This window comes from Temnothorax americanus, unplaced genomic scaffold (assembly GCF_048541705.1).
Source record: "Temnothorax americanus isolate GAGA-0224 unplaced genomic scaffold, ASM4854170v1 Scaffold11, whole genome shotgun sequence".
Lineage (NCBI taxonomy): Eukaryota > Metazoa > Arthropoda > Insecta > Hymenoptera > Formicidae > Temnothorax > Temnothorax americanus.
Window position 1 is genome coordinate 3250885 of NW_027509242.1, and position 20454 is coordinate 3271338.

Consider the following 20454-nt stretch of genomic DNA (forward strand, 5'->3'; position numbering starts at 1 on the left):
GCATCGCATCTTTCTTGAAATAGAATCTTAGACACGTGTGAACTCTGAAACGTTACGTGTCTGGGATTAATCGCCTCTTCGTATGTCAAGCGTTCACAATAATCACCAACTACTCGCTAATGTAATAATTTTAGGTTTATAAGGGATTTTTGAAACTTTTAAGGTTTGTGTAAATCTCATTTTCATACAAATATTTATATAAAAATCTTCGGTTTAGCCCCATGTATAGAAATAATATAATAATTCAAACTCTGTAAGCCAAATACATAAATAAATCATATTTCGCCATATTGACAGAGTGTCATTTTTACTCATATTTCATACCAAGATATACATTATTTGTTATCGTTCATTCATACGACTGATTAAAGCTAAACGCAAAGACATCGCTTGCATGCATCTGTATTGTTGATAATAGTTGAAGACTGGATTGGACGCATGTCACAAATTTTACTTCACCTGGCTCGTGTTATTTGTCGCGTATATATTCGCGTTGCGAGTCGACAGATCGATCGACGGACGAGGCGAAGTCCGCCAAGATCGTCGACATTCTCGTCGCTGACCTGAATATTTCACGCCGCGCCGCTGACGACCGTTCGACATTAGAGGCGTTGGAGTTCCAGTTCGTGGCGTTATCTCTGTCTGTCGTTCTACGGGCTCGTGCCAATTTGAGAGACATTATACGAGATATTACGGGAAAGTTAAAAGGACGCGCGTACTCTTCGACAAGCTTTCACGACGATGATATTTTATCTACGATAACGAGCGATCTCGCGCTATCACCGATAAGCGAGCGATTAAACGTATGCTTTATAAAAATGGAAAAATATTGTCACAGAAAAAAGGTCTCTGAAAAGAAAAAAGTCTTATATTTCCTAGATTACACTAAGAACTTTGCGTTCGATTTATTTTTATTTAATCTTTACGCAGATAAAATATACATAATGATCAACGTTGAGATCATCGATATGTCGCGACGCATAAAATAACGTGACGACGTAATTGGCGCGTTAGCCGATATCGCCGAGCTTCGTAAAAGATAACGAGATCCGCCAGTTTGCAGGACGTTACCGATATTACAGGCGCATTAAAGATAATCTTTGAAGGTGAAACATTAAAGATATTAGAGGCCTTAAAGAAATACATCGGCGATCGTATTTTCCCGACGGTAGGGTGCAAAGCGCCTCCGGGGACTTCTTGTGTACCACGTGTTCCAACCCCAAGCTCCACGTGCCGTGCTCGCGATGAGCGTGAATCCGCGTGTACACACGCGCACTGAAGTAATTAGAGTTACACGCGCCCGTAGTGAGCCTCTAATCGCCACTTTGCCACCAAATGGTATATACGTATAGAGACAAGATTAATTATGATACGTACGTAACGGTGTAATAACATTATTATAAAGTTTTAATAATACAATAATTTAGCAAAAATTTGTTGCAAATAGAAAGGATAGCAGATTATGCATTAAACAAAAATTGAGTTTCTTTGAAAAGTAATAAAAAATTAAGGGGAGAGAATTATAATTCGGCTTTTAATTTGCGATTTGACAAACACGATAAAAAGAATAAAATAAAAATAAAATTAATAATTGGCTGCGTTAAGATTCGACACGAGATAACTTTTATAGACAAGTCGTCACAGATAATTGCTATTTATAAATGAAATTTTTTATAGAAAAAATAATGTCGATAAAGGCCAATTCACATCAAATAATTGAAAAATTCAAATTTAATCCTAAATTCTTGGACTCGCAGCGTGCACCATTTTCTAGTTACCGCTCTGCACGGATATACGCTCGCGATGGACGTGAGTACATGCGTGCGTGCGTGCGTCGTTTGTGCGGGCGTGCGCGCGTGTGTGCGTGCGTACGCACGCCGGGACTTGACAACGCGCCAGCTGTCACTCGCCGTTTACGCCGTTAATGAATAGGCGACGCAACGGGAGGGGCATCCGCGCGCGGGAGCGCTCGCTCGATTACCAAGATTAAAGAGTCGCGCCGCGAAAATCGATAAGCGTTATATTCGCGGCGTGACGCAGCGCGGCCGTCCTATCGAGAGTGGCGCATTTTTGGATTAATAATTGATGTAGGATAATGCGGGATAAAATCGCGCCGTTCGTAATACGTGCCCGAAGCTGTAAGTTTTCTTCGACAGTAGCCCTAAGTGCCCTAGGCATTAATTAGGGGTGCGAGTGCATCGACGAGTTTTATTGGTAAACAAATAGCGAGATATGATTTACAGAAGGTATAAAAACAAGACACACCTTATCATAATCAGTGATCGTTTGATAAATTTCAAGTCTACTTGTCGTCGATTTATTATCATTTTTCAGTTAACCATTATCATTTTAATCTGTGCATTTGTAATAGTAGCTAGACTGTAAATAAGTCGAAGACAAAATTAATGGTTATTGACCGAACAGACACCTTCCAAAGATCTGATGCCCTATTATAGACGATCGCCAGCGACAGCCGTGATGTGGAAGTGCAAGTGGCATGCAATTTTATGCAGCATAGCAAGAAACAGATTAAAATTGCTTTTATGCTTAAAATAAGTAAAATATTGGAAAATCGCACGCAATATCTCGGACAAAAGCTAAAAATTTTTGAAGTAACAGTTAAGAGATTTATATATATGATTAATAAACTCCTAAAAAAATTAGTGTACTTGGGCTCCCTGCTTTCTGACACCGGTGCATGTGAGGACGAAGTTAAGCACAAAGTCGCCATGGCTAAATCGGCAATGAGCCGTTTCAGAAGAATGTGTGATAATCGTAATATACATCGCAGCACGAAAATCAGACTGGTACAAACATTAGTGTTTTCCAGTTTTATGTACGGTGCAGAGACGTGGGCTCTGCGTGCTAAAGAAAGGCAAAAAATCGATGTCTTTGAGATGTGGTGTTGGCGACAAATGTTGAAAACGTAACACGCATTTAGAACCAATATTTCCATCTTACAAGAACTCAACATTAAGAAACGCCTTTCATCGGTGTGCCTACAGCGGAGCCTTGCATACTTTGGGCATTTAGCAAGAAAAATGATGACAGTCTAGAAAGACTAATAGGGCAATAATGACTGATAAAGTCGACGGCAAAAGACCCAGAGGACGTTCGCCAACAAGATGGGTGGACCAAATCATCGGTGCGACTGGAGCTCCCTTATTACACGAAATCCTTCACAAGGCAGAGGACCGCTCCTACTGGAGACACATGGTAGACATGTCAACTGACCATGAAGGTCACGATCCTCTCAGCCATGAGGGAAACGACTAACCATAAGAAGAAGAAAGATGCAATATGTAAAAATACAATAGATAATTATTTCGTGATATTCGATAAAGGACAAGTTTTTGAACTAATATGTGAAAATAAAAAACTACAGGAAAGGCAAGTGCGACAGAAAAATAATAAATAAAATGTAAGGATGTAAAGGATGTAAGGGATGGATGGAAAAAGAAATGAGACAAGGTCTTGAAAGAATTGAGATTTTCTAGAATGGGAAATGGAAGAAGGGAGAGGTGAAATTTTCTTTCGTTCTTGGTTTTTCAATGGAGAACGTGGAGAAAAAGTCTGCTTAAGGACTTTGAACAAATGAAAAGGAACAGAGAGATCGAGATAGCTATATAAAACAAGGAGGATGGCAACCTTTATGGCGCGATATTTCGCCGCGGTCAGGAGTTCATTCTTCGTTACTGGTGAACAAGAGTAATCAGAGTTCTCCTCTTTGCTGTCGTTATCCCTTTCCATCTTATCGCTGTCTCTTTTTCAATATCTTGTTCCCTGTTTTATATATTTTTCAGGGACCCTAACCGTAACCGAAAACCGTACCGTAACCGGTATTTTTGTCGGACCGAAACCGTAAACTGTATGGAAATTTTATAAAGCCTATAGAACCGGAATCAAAACCGGTATATACCGTTAAAAGTCATTATATCTTCAAAAAAATTAAAATCAGAAGATGAAAACATAGAAAACAATGAAGAAATGACATCTACGTCGAAATATCATCATTTATTATAACATATTATAACATATTATTTCCCATCAAAACGCCCTTTAAGGCCCCTTGGGGTATATAAAGTAAAATTCTTTATCCTTTATAACATATTATTAATTATTATACATATTTTATATACAATCCGTATAAAGTGTAATAAAAAAATAAAAACATGTGTATGTAATGTAAAATAAAAACACATGTATCAAAAACTAAGATTTACAACTTATAAGTACATATCCACACACCCAGTATGCATAAGTAAATAATTTAATTTAATAAAAATTTCAAAAAAATTTTAATAAACCGGAACCGGAAAAAACTGTAATTTGCGAAATACCGATACTTTTGTTAGCTAGAAAACCGAAATCGAAACCGAAACCTTTATTAAGTATTTTAATGGACCGAAACCGGAATCGAACCGATATTTTCGTCCGGTCCGGGTCCCTGGTAGCTATTTAATTTATTATGATCGTGATAAAAATGATAAATTTTCAAGCAATATAATTTTATGAAAATTGCAACAAAAGCTCTAAATTTTCTACATTAAAATTTATTACGATCCGCCGCATTTTTTCCTTATGGATATAACCGCATGGGAAATAAAGTTACGTATTTCTGGCTATGATTATATGTATTTCTATATAATTATATCGTGTTGCGAGATGAAGTCCACCGCGAGCTCCATCACTCGTCGCTGACTCGATAACTTCGTCTGGAAGCGAATCGACAGGCGACGAAGAGTGGAAGGGTGGCGGCACTAAGTAGCACGAAGGAAAGGAAAAAAAAAGATAAAAAAATAAATCACGTTTCAATCCGACTTTTCAAAGCGCGGTGGGTGACCTGAAAACTTAAAGGCCGAGGACGCGCATCGGTATCCCTAAATTTTCCAAAAGTGCATTCGCTGCAAGCAAGAAAAAAACAGAACCCGAAAAAGAAGAGGAGGTGGAAAGGATGAGAGTTCTGAAATGAGCGCGAAAAAAGATAGGCAAGGGGAATGGAGGACAAAAAGAAAAAGCGCGGAGAGAAGCGAGCGTGAAAGAGAGGAGAAAAAAAGGCGAGAAAAAAAGGGACGACGTGCTTCCAGAGCCTCGTGCCACCTACGGCGCACTGGCGGCTCGCTTGCTTATTACGCGACCGAGTCTCTTCCCTCCCTTTCTCTCTCTCTCTTTCCCTCTTCTTCTTTCGGTGCCATCGCATCGCGTTCTCGCTCGACGGCGAAAGTTTCGTCCCCGGACTCTTTACGCTGAATTCACTCGCGGAGCCTCTCGGATTCCGCCTCGTCTCCGCAGCGGAGAAAGTACAGCGGCGCTTTGAACGAAAGGATGAACGAAAGGCGGGGTAGAAGATTGAGTCAGGGAGGAAAACAGATATCTAACGAGAAGGTGGCTCACCGAGAGACAAAAGGGCGCCAAGAGTAAGGGAGAGAAGGAGAGCAGGGGAGAGACAAAGACGGAGACAGACAGACAAGTTTGAGAGATTCGACACGAGCGGGATCGAAGTCTCGGGGTCTCGGCAGAGCGACAGAAACGACGAGTGCGAGATGGCAGGGAGTACCGCGGTGGTTGGAAGCAGGACCCGGGTCAGTAGTTGCCCATCCACCGGCGGGAAATATCGGCAAGAGCGTGGACGGGGGGCGGTTGGTCGGTCGCTCGGGATAGGATGGGAGGGAATGGGACGCACACAAGGGATGGGGGATACTTAAGCGCGGCCGTGCGCGCAGAGTGGCGACTCGTGGCGGCAGGCGAGGGGACGGAAAACGACGAAGGGAATGGGGGCGAGATGTAGCGCGACTCGACTCGACTCGACTCGGCGCGGCACGGTGGAGGCGCGCGGAACGGGGCGCGCGATGGGCGCACTCGGTGAGACCAAAAGGATGGCTGGGGGGGTTAGCGAAGCGGCAGCGTGAGCGAACGGACGACGGGATGAGGGACGGGGGCGGCGGAACGGAAGCCGGCAGACTCCGCTTGCGAGCGACGACGTTTCCGGCCGTTTCACGCTACGGGTGGCCACGAAGTGACGAATGCCGCGTGTTTCTCACAAGTTTCCTCCCCAGCAAGCTGCCATCGATATTTCGCTTTTTTTTTTTTTTTTTTTCATTTGTAGAAAAACAGATATATTCTAAATTTGTAGAAAGATATTTTTTCACGGATTGCACCTTACCTAACCCGAAAATAAATTGGTTTCAAATTAATTGTTTCTTATAATTTTGTTTCAGAAAATGAGCGTTTTGATAAACATTTTTAGTATACTGTATAAATACTAATATTAGAGACGTCTTTTTAAAATATCAGTATAAATAATTGCTCCCTCCTTTTCGAATTATAAATATCGACATGCACGTGATTAATAAAGTTCAATGTTAATTAACATAATTAGTATGTTTCATTATTGTTAAGGATTAATAAGCGCGCTTCGTATATCAGAGAAAGAGAAGAAAAGAGAAATCGCACTAAAATGAGATACGAGCTATACCGGGTGTATCACTAAATTTTCTCTCATATGTATTTCTTTTTCAATTTTATAAAAAATTGAAAAAATTGATGTAGAACTACGTCTTTCTCCGCGGTATGGGAGGTACGGATGCGACGATGCAACGAAAATATGTCACACTTTGAACGTTTAGATCTTCGAAACTAATAATCGTAGAGTAATGAATGACATAAGCTTTAAAATGAGATGTCATTTATTACTCTACGATTATTAGTTGCGAAGATCTAAACGTTCAAAGTGAGACACGTTTTCGTTGAATCCACAAGAAATTTTGCAAAACTTTAAAACGCTACTATAACAAAACGGAAAGAAATAGAAAGTTCAGTCTGACGTAGTTCTATGTCTGAGAAAAAGAGAGAAAGAGAGAGGAAAAGACATAGTAAAGAAGAAACAAGTTTCAACAGTCTAAAAGATGCAAAAACAATTCCAAAATCCGCAGCCGGGTCACAACCAACTGACGCAAATCCCACTCACCGGCCACAGCCACTACTTTCAACATCACCAGCAGCATAGGTCCCCAGATATGTTGAATCAGCCGGTGCATTCCCAATTCACAAGCTTCAATCATTACCCTTTCGTCCAATCATTATATTTTCGTTGCATCGTCGCATCCGTGCGGGTACCCCCCCCCCCCCATACATACCGCGGAGAAAGACGTAGTTCTACGTCAATAATTTAGGATATAATCTACATCGGATAAAACTCCGTATAAGACAGCTGTACTTAAAACTGAACGAACAAGACTGAAACACTAATCGAATCGTAAAAAAGAAGCCTGATGAAGAACCGTAGGACTTATAAGCTCGATAATGAAAAGCGAAACCACATAAACATCGATGTCGTAACTTGCAGGAACTCTATAATGATTGCCCCAAATACTGCACCGCACGTGCGCCTATGGGATCATCGCTCGGAAGGGATGCAGCTTGAAGGGTGGCCGGAGTGCATCCGCACTGAAATGTCCTACGGATCGTCGTGATTCAACAGCAAGGCCGGACATTGAGCGGTCTAATCCCCCGACAAACACTTCGCTGGCAAAGCTAGCAGGCCGCCCTTGACGTTGTTAACGTTGACGTGAGGGTAGGAGGGAGAATGGGGGAGGTGGCGCGCGGGGGGATGGCATCAAGCGAGGGCACGATGGCACTGACAGCCGCAGATGGCACTTGCCGGCTTGTTTGTCATAAAATCTCCCTCGGGTGCGAGTCGCCATCACCGCCGACCATAGTTGGCTCGCTCAAGCACCCTTGTGCGCTATAGTCCTCGCGGGGGCGACGAAACAAGGGCGAGAAAAATGTCGCCGCGATTGCGTGGGCGAGCCGGTCCGTGGGATTTTCTTTTTCTTTTTCTTTTCCCCCGCGCGCCTTATCGCGCACGACTATAAAAAATGGTCGTCGTTACATGGAGACGTTAAAATTGGCGTGGATCGAACGATATTTGTCTCAAAAGTTACCGCTCGCGTAATTTGAAATTTTAAAAGCGAAGGTACAGAATGTTGAACGTATTGCAATTAATTTATTTCAAATGTAACGATGGGGGAAGAGGGTGCACACAAAAATATAAGTATTTAAAAAATGGATTTATTATTCTCACAAATTTTTATATCATTTTATATATTAGATTTATTTCATTAAAGCTACCTCTCCCATTGTCGAAAATTCTTTTGTTTAAATGATGAATCTATTTCGAGAGTAATTGTCAAGCGGGCGAGTATCGTTCGCGATACGTTTTCCCGAATGATGTTTTTCCTCTAGATATCGCTTACGCGTTCCCGTTGCGAAGGAGATTCGTGACAAGTGGAGCAACGCCGGAGGTGATCGATATAACGATCATGTGACATGTGTGCACGCCGCGTTGTCAACGTCGACCGATAGCGAGCGGCGCGGTTCCGCGAGAAGCTTTCGCGTTGGCGTGGGCAACATTTACGTCAATGTCCATATCAGAAACAATGCTCGAACCCGTTGCGGTCTACCTCGCGCGACCCTCGCCTCCGTGCAAATTTAACAATAACGCAAATATAAAACGTGCGCGTCACTCGCCGCTCGCTTCTCTATCACGTTGATCTTCGTCGTTGATACCGTCGGAAAAAATCATTCAATTTCCCTTATAGATATTTGATTAAAAATTGGCCAGAATTTTCTAAATTTTCTACAGAAATTCATCTTAATAGATTAATTCAGGTAGTCAAAAATCTGTTCCCAATGTAAAAGTAAAGACAGAATGAACGTCGACCGTTTTTTGTGTAAAGTCTGTAAAGAGTCCTCTCATATAGCATACAAATCAAAAATATGCAATGCGCGATATACACAAAAGCATGCATAAATTACGTAAGCATTACTTACGCGTGAACATGTATTTGAAAAAAATCAATGTGGCGTTTGTAAGGAGAAATTACTCAGTTATGAAGTCCTGAAGCAACACGTAAATGCTTAAATGCGTAAATGCAAAAATTATTTCAATCGCAGAACATATAATTGAATTATCTGCTATATGTATATAAAATTTATCGTATGTATATGAAACGTCCCTGCTACTGCCATTTGTCGTAATGAAGCAAACACTTCAACTATCATAAAAAAAAGTTCTTGCACGCCTCATAATTGCGCGACAAAGCGGTACTAAATTAATTCCGACCGGACGAGGTAAGACCATTAAGACCATTTTACGACCGCAGCCTTTACGCATTGCGCGCCGTTCCTGGGCTAATCAATTTCGTTACACGTGAATAATTGACATCGCGCGCTCGGCTCGCGTAATCGGCAGACAGACCGCGAGAGAGGATGAACAGCACTTAAAAAAAAAGGGCGTAATCAAATTTGCGCGTCGCTCCGGCTCGGTTTCGATCGGTGACGTTAAAATAACCGGAGATCGAAACTGATATAATTCTCCACGCGATGCGGTCATGGCAAAATATATCTTATGCCCCAAAACTGCTATCGTCATGAATGAATATAGAGGGCAAGAGGCTAATTTAAAGATGTAATTACAATTTAATCGCATCACAGAGAAGTATAGCAGAAAATAACATTATTATTGTAGAAAAATTTAATTTTTCAACGAGAGTTTGACGAATTAGTCTTCAAATTGCAACGAGGTTCGTTCATTGAAAATAACGCGTCTTCTTCTCTACCCCCGGACTGCGTTTCCTTTCTCGCGCGCGGGGAAGAGCGTCGCGACAAAGTTTCCGCCGTCGTGGCGTGCGGTTGTACGCTCTTTCGAAACGCGACGAGGCCGACAGAGCTCGTAATTTCAGCGAGAATAGAACGAGGTCGTGAACCAGACGTCGGACGGTTGGAAAGAGCCGGGCGAGCGAACGAGATAGCGAGATTGACAGAGAGGAAGACGAAGAGATCGAGCTAATGTAGAGAAGCGAAAGAGAAAGAGAGAAAGAGAGAGAGAGAGAGAGAAAGCAAAAGGGATGAGAGAAAATGAGACGAATAGAGTGGACGAATAGAGCAGGAAGAGAAGAAAGAGGCAGAGAGACGGAGAGGGAGTCTCGTTACGAAATCATTTCGTTGGCGTTGCGATGGATCGATCGCAACCATTTTGCATGCGGACCCCGAAGTACCGCGCTCAATGATTAATCCCCCAACCGCACCGCGAGGTCCCTCCTGCCGGAGGAGTATCAGCGGATAGAGCGCGAGTTTCAGCTCGAAGCCTGGATCCTTCGATTCTAGTCCTACGAGAACTTCCTATCGAACACCTCAACTGTACAAAACAATGACGGGCTATTGCCTTAAGTTCAGTTAATTAAGAATCTTCCTACACACAGCATCAGTTATTGACTGATTTACCAGAGATGCATATACAACATTTACGAGAAATACATATTTCGCATGGTATTGCATAGCTTGTAATAGGGAGATTTTTTCCTCCCCCCTCCCATTAATAATTTCGGGGACAAACTTTAGAACAATATATTTTAAAACTTATACATTTTAGACGGTCTAAATTAATTATTGCTTTTTAGTTGAGTATTTGATATGAAGCCATATAAAGCTATATGCATCCTACGCTTGACATCGATTGCTGATATTAGATGACACTCAGGATGATCGCTGATGATCATCATACTGCACCGCAAATAAATGGAGATAGAGAGAGAGGTTTTGTTTTGCGGCCGTTATCAACGCGCGATATTTCCGACTGCGCCGCAAAGTTAGAATTTCACCCGGGTTAATATCAAATCGGTTTTCAGTTTACAAAACTCGGGCCGCAACTCGGGATCGGCCATGTTATTTCGCTGACCAGTCGGCCAGATCAAACAACGCGTATAATCATGTATTTTACGAAATGAACGTTGTAATACGAATATCGTAGTTCCGGCTAATTTCGGCGCATTACCGTTTCCTAAAAAATGGATCAATACAACCCACGTAATTATCGTCGGCCGACGCGAGAGATAATGATTACAGATGTTGATAAACGCGCGGTAATACTTTACTATATGTATATTATATTCTATTAATAATAATAACAATATTACACACACACACATTAAGTATATAATATTATATATTTATAATTCTCTCTTTCTCTCTGTCTCGTCAAAAATCTAAATAAATGTACACTTTAAAGGAAACAAAAACGTAAAAATATATATGTATATATTTGTCACGTATGCAACATTGTCCGAAATATAACTACTAATTCGCGTAGAAGCCATCTTAAACAAAATAAAAAACGGAACGACAGAGTCGGACAAAACGCTATCACAGCGAGCATTGTAACCCGCGCTGATCCATTGTAACCGGAACGACATGTAAAAGGCGAAAAACGAAACATCATGGAAGCCGGATGCCAACATTTCGGCTGCGCTGCGTTAAATTCCGGATAACGTTGGCGCGCGCGCGCGCACACACACACACGCCCGTGTATACATGCCGTGCATACGAAAAATATACATCGAGAAACCGCGACGGCAGCGGTTGAACTGGCGTCGGCTATTTCCAGCCCCGAATAATTTAGAAACGATCAATGTGTCCTGACATTGAGACGGCCGTCATTCTTCTTCCCGATAACGGGCGGTATCTTCGGCCCAGGGGAGAAAAGGCGACAGCTCCGAGACACCCTGTGTAATGCAATTTACGTCATCTAATTTCGGCATCGCGCGTTTCCGACTCCGCCGCCGCGCCGCGAGCAGCCGCGAATATTTATGCCATATCGAGCGACGCTCGCTCGCTTCGCGCTTGTGTCTCTGAGCCTTCCTCCACCCCCTCCGATCATCCCTCTAGCTATCTGGAACTTGGAATCGAATGACGTCTACTTCATTATCGGAATTAATTTATGAACGACATAATCATTGAACTTCGTTCAAGGCTCTCAAAAAATGCTTCTTTGACTTGCTTGTCGACCATCAGTTATATTTTTTACTCCATGTTTCGTGGATGGTAAAATTTACAGTCCGCTTGCAGTTAGTTGTCGCCAATCGGTTGCGTAATTTCGTCACGTCGATAGCTTGCGCGCGCACGATACGCAAATAATACCGATGTTCGACAGCTCGCAACATTTTTTCCATAAAAATACAGCTTTCGCGTGCCGCTCCCCCCCCTCTCTCTCTCTCTCTCTCTCTCTCATCGAGATATTTTTTTTTATTCGTCCGCGGCAAAGTAAAAGCTCGCGGTGTGCGATATCGATACATATCCCGAAGAATTTACAGGAGCCACCGACGAGGTCGTACTCGGTCGCTGCCGCAGATTTTTTTCAACCCCGTCCACCCCGTTGCAACGCGCGATCGCGAGGTAAAATATAAATCCTCGGGGAAGGGAGCAAAAAAAACGCTCGTGACGACGGATAAGCGATCGTCCGCTCGCTCTGTCGCGCTCTCGGTGTATCGATACTATCGAACGATCCGGGTCAGATATATACGCGGTCGCCTGTATATTTCCGTTGACACAAATATTCGTCAGAGTATCGTCGGTGGTGGAACGCAGTGGTTGTATTTGTCGATAAACGGTCTAAGCGATCATACAAAAAAAAAAAGAAACAAAAATGTCTCGTAACATTCAAAATTAGTTTGATTCATAAATAGGTGGAAATCGAACGAAATAGGAATCTAAGAATCTAGAAAAATTTGATATTGCATGCAGAATAGAAAACGAGAGATAGTCCAGTCTAGTCCAGAGAGATAGATGAGTCGCTAAAACCGTTTGTTACAAAAAGTATCCTACTCCTCCCGGCTTTAGCGCCAAAACTGGTCGTAGGAAAAAACCTATATACTTCCTTTTTTGTAGGGAATTTAATTCCCTACAATACTGCATTAAACTATTTTAGCCTAAGTCTAATGGAAACCGAGATATTCGCGAAAAACCGATTTTTCACCCCTTTCTTCCAAGATGGCGGCCGAAGCACACCACGGGGAAGGTCAAAAACTTAGTATGTCATTATGACACCCAAATAAAAAGATTAAAATTTTTTGCAGCTTTGTCCTAATTAGTCGATTTTCAAATGTATATACTTGCCGACTGGACTAACAAAAGAGCTAAAAGCGCTGAATCAATCTAAAAATCTGGGAGACCCAAGATGCAGCGACTTCGATTGTTAGTTAAATTGTCCGTCATTGCCTGCATTATCTCAAGTATTGTGAGTTAAAAAGAAATAGTGAATCAGTTAAGTTATGATGGCGATTAAAGGACATTGGACAGAGTCGTTGAAGTGCCTCGACTAAGCTCACATGCTCGTGATCGTCGTTGATGATCGTCAAGAAGTACGTATTATAGGATCGACTAATAGGACTTCATCGATTTCTGTGCTGGTGTGTTTGAGCGAGAAAACAAAGAAAAAGTTATTCTACAGATAAGATATTCCACAATGGCAGAGTTGAAAAATACCATAGTACGGAAAATATTAACCTCCATAGATATGGAAAATTTTTCTTCGACGCGGAAAAATATACAGTTATACGAAAGAATAATTAAATTAAGAAATATACCACACAATCATTATATTGTATCAATTCAATTTAAAAAAAAAAAAGGTACTCGAGATGATAAAACGAGCATTAAATATAAAAACAGAAAAAAAAATTCCGAGCCAATATTATGATTAAGCTCATAAGGCTCGCGGCTTGGAGACACGAAGCCTACGAAATTTTATAAGTAGTGTTCACAAAAATGCGGGATTGCTCATTACATATCTCGGATTATGATTTACGTTAAAACGAACCACTTAGAATTCGACATTCAACGATCGAAGGAGTAGCGTTGCGATTACAGGGGAGATTCGTCTGACTTCGGATAGGATTCTTTATGGATGCTGACGGACATTCGCGGACTTGTCCAGATAAATTCTTCGGTTCTTGCAATGGCTTTTCGTTTTCTGTGCACCTCCATAATCCGCCTGCATCCGTCGTCATGCTATATATCTCCTACCCTCCTAATGACCCTCTTTTCCTCCTTTTATCTTCTCGACCGAGTCGTTACGGATTATCGTTCTTGCCGACCCATTTTCCGGTTGTTCGGACAGAATCGAGACGCTTGAATGATGGAGGCAACAGAATCCGGTGTGCTGATAAATGTATATTCCTCATTAATACACACTGTTATGAAGAAAAGAATATCTAACTCATGAGACACAAATAGCAACGATACACATAATTCGTTACAAAGAATATGTACACGCTTAATTTAAGATCTTCCATCGCATGATATTCATACAATTAATGCTAAACGTAAGAAAGTAATCATGACTCAAGAGCAGCTCCCCTCAGTCTGCCCCTTTTCAAGACGAATAAAAACGTATAAAATTGCGAATTCTGAAATGTTAATGAAGCAAAATATGGCTAAATTATCGTGAATTATTCCGATTTTCCGTTGTCGTGCGCACACACGCGCACGCATTGTGTTGTCAATCGCACGTGCCAAGTATACCGGAAAAGCCTTCGGTGGCTTCTTACGAAGGACCACGATGGACCCCGCCGTCGGCGTCGATGAGAGAAGATCCTGCGGGATGGATTCACCGAGCGAGTTAGATATTTGCAATTCCAAATCCCTTCCCCCTTCGAGGGACAGGCGATGGCAAGGGACGTGTGTAATTCGATCAGCCTCCGTCGTTCTGGATATCGGTCTCCGTCGCAGAACGACTTTCTCCGTTCATCTTCCTGCGGCAGTTCCGTTTCCGATTCCAGAAGACTCAAGGACGTGCCGTGAGGGAAGCCTAAAACGACTCGGTGGATCGAGATAAAAGAAGGCGGGGGTCGTTAGAGAAAAAAGCGGTGGTGGACCGTGGATGGCGTAAGAGAGAGAATCCAGAGAGACTTCAGAAGCGCCGAAAAGGTGGATATGCAACGGGAGGATATAAAAATCACGCCGACGTTGAAAGATGGCATAGTTGTTATCCAGATAAATATAATTAACACAAATAATGTGTCAATTAATTAATCAAAATAAGCTAAACTATGATATTCTATGTACAAAACTCATGAGATTTTTACACAAAATCAACCAAATCGAGAAGATTCGAAAAGATTCGCGAGATTCGAACAGAACTTTTATTTTATTTCTTTCGTGAAAGCGCAATAAAGCCTGTTGATCGGTCGTCTCCCTTGTTTTTCTTCGCTTTGCTTGCACAACAAAACGTGCATAACGTCCCCAAGCAAGAAATAGTAATCAAATAGCTGGCAATGCCAACCAATGTAATTTAAAAATTGTAACTTATCTTTAGATTCGAGTCTCCTTCGTCAAACTTAATAGCGTTAATGCTTTTTTTCGCGAACACCCGTTACAGACGCGTGGCTTGTACGATGCGCTTTAAAGAGGACATACGCTTAAGGATGAGCAGGTGAAATTGGACAGTCGTCAATTGTCATCAAAGTTTTTTTCAGAGATCCTACGTAGAATACTTGAGATACCATACATTTAAAATTATTCTTTAAGTTTTGATTATGTGTTTTCTTGTCTTTTTTTTTTCCCCAATTTGTTGTCTAATGTTCAAACTTGCGTTCTTTTAGCACAAAGTAGAACTTTATATAAATTTGAATCAAATACACGAGACGCTTTTATTTAACATTAATATTAGTTTAAAATAGTGCGTTGCTTTGTAATTTAGATAGTCGCAAATTAACAAGAATCGACGTAACGTTCTTGTATGGAGCATTCGTTGAATAACGGAGCTCGACATTCTGAATATCCGCAGGACATCTTTGCATCTGTCCGCATACCAAGTGTCTGATCACGCTGACCGCCGTTTTCTGAATGTTACGACCGGCCCTCTCTGGGCAGTTGCGAATCGCCAATCTCGCAGATATCGAGTCGTACCGTGTCGTTCGCGGAAAATTGCGCTGCTGATGAAGAAAAGTCGATAACTCGACGAGGGAAATATTTTTTTTACAGCTCCGGCGACGGACGAGCGTTCGCCATTTGACCCCAAGGTGTAATGTTATTTTATGTCTTTATTAAATTTCAGCCTATGTTTGTCAGTGCAACATAGTTTTCATTAAAAATTGAAAAACTGAGAAATCCTTTTGCCACGTTTAATAAGAATAAAACGCTCGCATTTTTTTATTTTAACACTTTTAATTCGGTTTTAACTTTTTTTTATTAAGCGGTATCCATCATAATTAATGTAGAGAATCTAAGCCGATTTTTAGTACTTTTTGAATTTTAAAAAAAACCTAAATTTGAGAAAGTTATAGCTTGCTAAAGTTTCTTTGATGACGACAACTTCAAAAGGTATGACGTCATTTCTTATATAAAGTATGACGTCGCAGTACACTTTCGTGTACTATATTTTCTTCAATTTTGAAGGTATTACAAAAGTTCAAAAAGTTTACAAAGAAAGTATGCCATGATCTATCAGACCGCTTAATAAAAAAAATTCATGTTAAAACCGAATTGTAAAATAATGAACACAAAAAAAATCAAGGAACTCAATTTAAAGAATATAATATATAGAAATTGAAATCTCTCTCTAATAGTATATAGAAATTTTAAATCCTCTCTTATATTTTCTACTGTTGTAAGTGAACCATGCTTGCAATAAAAGAAAAGAAAAGAACAAAAAAAAACCATTTTTTAAAAAGTTACATTTACTCGAAATGCCGGACCGCGATTTTTCAAATCGATACGATATTTGCAAAGTCGAGCAGTCGAACAATTGCACTTCGGCTGAATCATAAAATCGAACGACTCGCAATCGTGTCGAGACGTAACCATCGGGAAAGAAAGAGAAAGAGAGAATCACGTAACATCGATTCCTATCCTCTATATTCTCCACGCTCTTTACCCCTCGTATGCGCGACGTTATAACGGAGACGGGGAATTTTTCATGAAAAAAAGGAAAAAAAAGCGTTTCTCTCGATCGCCGTTCGTAATATATTCGCGCGCCCTCATCATGCGGTTCACCCTTAATCCACCCCCTCCCAAGCACCATTTGGATGAAACGGTCGTAGCAGAAAGAGGGCGGAGATGGTCGAGAACTGACAAAGTGCAGCGCGGTGATCAGAGTTGGTGGACGAAGGCACGAGGATGAAACTACGATCAGAGGAAGGGAGGATGAGAAACAAGCACACCGACTCACCGGACTCGAGCTGCTCCATTTCCGTCTCCGAGTCATCGCCACCCCCGACCTGGCGTCTGGATATTAGCGATCAACGCGAAGAAAAAAAGTAGAGGAGAGTAGGAAGGAGATAGAGATAGAGAGAAAGAGAGAAAGAGAGAGAGAGAGAGAGAGAGAAGCGAGAAGAGTATGGGTGATGAAGAAAGAAGAAAAAGGACCACGACGCTGCGGTTTCGTTCATCGATCGTTTTATTCGCCCTACCCGATAATATACAGGCGCTACAAATAGTTAGGTCTGCCAAAATTCCGAAAACGCATCTACTCTTCGCTATCCAGTACCAAAAATTCTTCGTTTTTCGTTCCGCGAATTCCCAACGTGATCGCGCTTGTCAATGTTAAAAAGTTGTACTTCATGTGATAAAAATAGAATTCATCGACGTGGATAATCACCGCGTCATTCCACTATATTTATTAAATTAATTTACATATTGGGGTTACATTATTTTCAAAAATTCTTCCCAATTGTTTAGATAATGAAATCTGCTATTAATGTCAGTAGTGACGAGTAGGAACCCAGATATAAAAAAAAATATTGGCAATTTTTATATACCAATCGCAATTAAATATATTTCTATATTACTGCTTGTTGTTATAATATTATTTACGTTAATATAATACTGCACATTATACACTTTACAGAACCAGAATGCGCGGATGGATTTATTCTTTGACAGTGCCTTATGCGATCTAGAGATGTCAGCTGGCGGCGATATGAAGCATTTATTAATATTCCGCAGCGTCGAAAGACCGTAAAGCGATTTCATTCCGTATTCGTCTGGAGGAGCAGACGTCAGAGAATAATTATATCAGACGGACGAAGGTGAAAGCGGGGAACGGAGGAAACGCGTCACGGGTTTCTCGCGGATTCGTTTTTTTTTTCCCTTCAAAAAACCGCACGAACTTTCGTGTCTTTCTCACATGCGACTATGTAACTCGTCGAGTCGTGCGTTGTATTTATAGTAATAAATATCATTCACTAATCCATGCATACCTGTTATTATTAACACGTAACTAATAAACGTTGTAAAAATTAGAAGATACAAAGTTCTGAAATTATAATGATAAAAATTGTCTGAGAGTTACTGTCGATTTCACAAGAGTCTCCGTCTACGGAGGGCGAAACCACCCTCGGGGTTGTAGAAACCGAAATCAACGTCTGTCGCTTCGATGACCCCGGGGCGAAATTTGAGACGCAAGTAAGACTCGATTCCCATTACATCGACGATCGGGTTTCAGTCACGGTTCAGTAAACTATTATTTAATAAATTCGGACATGTAAAAATATATTCGCAAACCCGTTAAAATCCATTCGGGCATTTACTAAAAGATAAGTTTCGACACGTGGACGTCTTCGAGTTTTGATTAACTGAAACTTTTTATAACTCTCTATTAGATAAAATGTAAAATTATCTCTTTTGTATCGATGCCTTCTCATTAATTTGTAGAGTATTTATCACATAAACTAAACAGCAAACAATTATACGCGTTTGCTGGCTGATAAAAAAGCTAAGGGAGAAGTAAATTTACAGAACGATTACAACGAACGTCGGAGACCCGATCAGCAATACGCAGCAATAATGTTCATTATCAACAAATATTATTCGAGGCGTGGTAATTAGGATACAGCCGGCGATGAAGTTAATTATGTGCGGGGGATAACCGGGCCGCGAGTTCCCCCTGTATTAACCTATTATCATCGTTATTATTATTATGTTTATTATGTAAATTCCATTGCGTGCCGCGAAACGTGCATCAGTACGTCGCGCTCCTCCTTCCTTCGCTCTCTTTTCTATTCCGATCACGTTCGTTAATTAATTCGCGCCTCGGCATTAATCATACGCTTTTCGACCGTTTCATTATCTCGAAGGTTACGTACGAAATACGTACGTACTTGAAAGTAGTTCGCGACAGTTCTTGAGATTTCGTAGATGTGAGATTGAATTAACTCTATCGCTCTTCTCTTAATAAATTTTCTTTCATGAATATATGTAGAGTAAAATAAACTCTGGGTAAGATTTCTTAATTTATTTATCTCGTGTTAAAAAATCCTAACATTAACCCTTTAGGTCCGTACGTGCCATATTTTGCACGTTCACTTTGGACCGCTCCCAAAACTCGTCAATCTGTAATGTAGCTAAATTGTCGTGCCAGTTCCATTTATCGATCCTAGATAAGATAAAGTTGTAAGTATTAAAAAATTCCTCTCCGTATCGCTTGAAACCGCCAGAAATCTAATATGACGTCTCCGGCGAAAACCACAACAGCCGAAAGTTTACAGTATATAAATGTTGAAAAAACGGTAAGTAAAAATATTTTTTCAATATTCTTGCGATACATATATATACAGGAATATATATATATATATTCCTGTAAGAGAAAAGTTGACCGCATGCAGTGTGCATGATAATATTTCGATTTATGCAATATAGAGGAAGGGGCATAGACGCAAAGTTGAATGTGCCAAATATGGCACATTCGGCCTCAATGTGTATAAATTTGGAAATACGCGATAAAATTATTTTGTCGTTTTTTTTTTTCGTATTAGAGACAAAAATGGAGACAAGGCTACTATACAAGAAAGAAACGATGGATAGACAACTGCAACTCAAACAGTTTCGGTTGGAAGTAGTAGAGAGTCTCTTGCAGTATATACAGTAAACAAAAACGCCGACGTCCATCGAAAACTTTTATAAATCATTTATCTTTCAATTTTTTAGTATACCCCGAGAATACTTTCTTATACCCATAAGTCCGAATGTGCCATATTTGGCACATTCAGAAAATTTTACTTTTGGTGAATTTTTCGAAATAAAATTTATTCGATCTGGGTCTAAGACTCAAAGGGTTATAATTTAAAAAACTGCTGTCAGCCTGCATAACTGTAAATTTAATTAACGAATCGACTCGCAATTGTAATCAGACAATTGTAAAATAATTTCGTGAAAAAATTGTCATGAAGATGCGTTCAAGATTTGAAAATCCGAAATTGATAGGTGAAATCGAGGCTAAGAGCTGAAAGGGGTGAGGTCGGGATGGAAACGAGGATGGGGAATCGCGTAGTCGCAATTTCCTGACTCCACGAGGCGGTCGTCGTCTTCGTCTCTGAGAATCAACGAGGACGAGAACGGCGAAGCAGAGGGGCAAAGGACTGCGGAGGAAGCGGAGCTCTATTTGCCCCCGAGATACGCCTCTCCCTCGTCGATCATAACCGTATAAAAAACCGGCGATGTCGATCCCAAAATCTACTCGGTGTCCAAATTTAATCGTCGCTCATTGCTTATTGAAAAGTTATAAGCAAAAAAAGTTTGAGAATTTTGCAAGTTTGTGTCAGTGCTACGGGAAGTAATTTGCTGATATGTGTCACGCATAAACAGTACACGTGTAGACGGGGGAGGGGCGGTAGCTTCTAA

At 41.0% G+C, this 20454-nt stretch overlaps 2 long non-coding RNA genes across 2 annotated transcripts in view; both read left to right on the plus strand.

Annotated features, from left to right (window-relative positions):
- Positions 1-18028, plus strand: part of LOC143907020 (uncharacterized) — a 105763-nt gene extending 87735 nt beyond the window's left edge. The window contains exon 2 of the long non-coding RNA XR_013259703.1: positions 17684-18028. This is a non-coding gene — a long non-coding RNA (uncharacterized LOC143907020). The remainder of the gene's footprint in view (positions 1-17683) is intronic.
- The window catches only part of LOC143907013 (uncharacterized), a 222245-nt gene that overhangs the window by 164084 nt on the left and 37707 nt on the right, over positions 1-20454 (plus strand). The window lies entirely within an intron of this gene.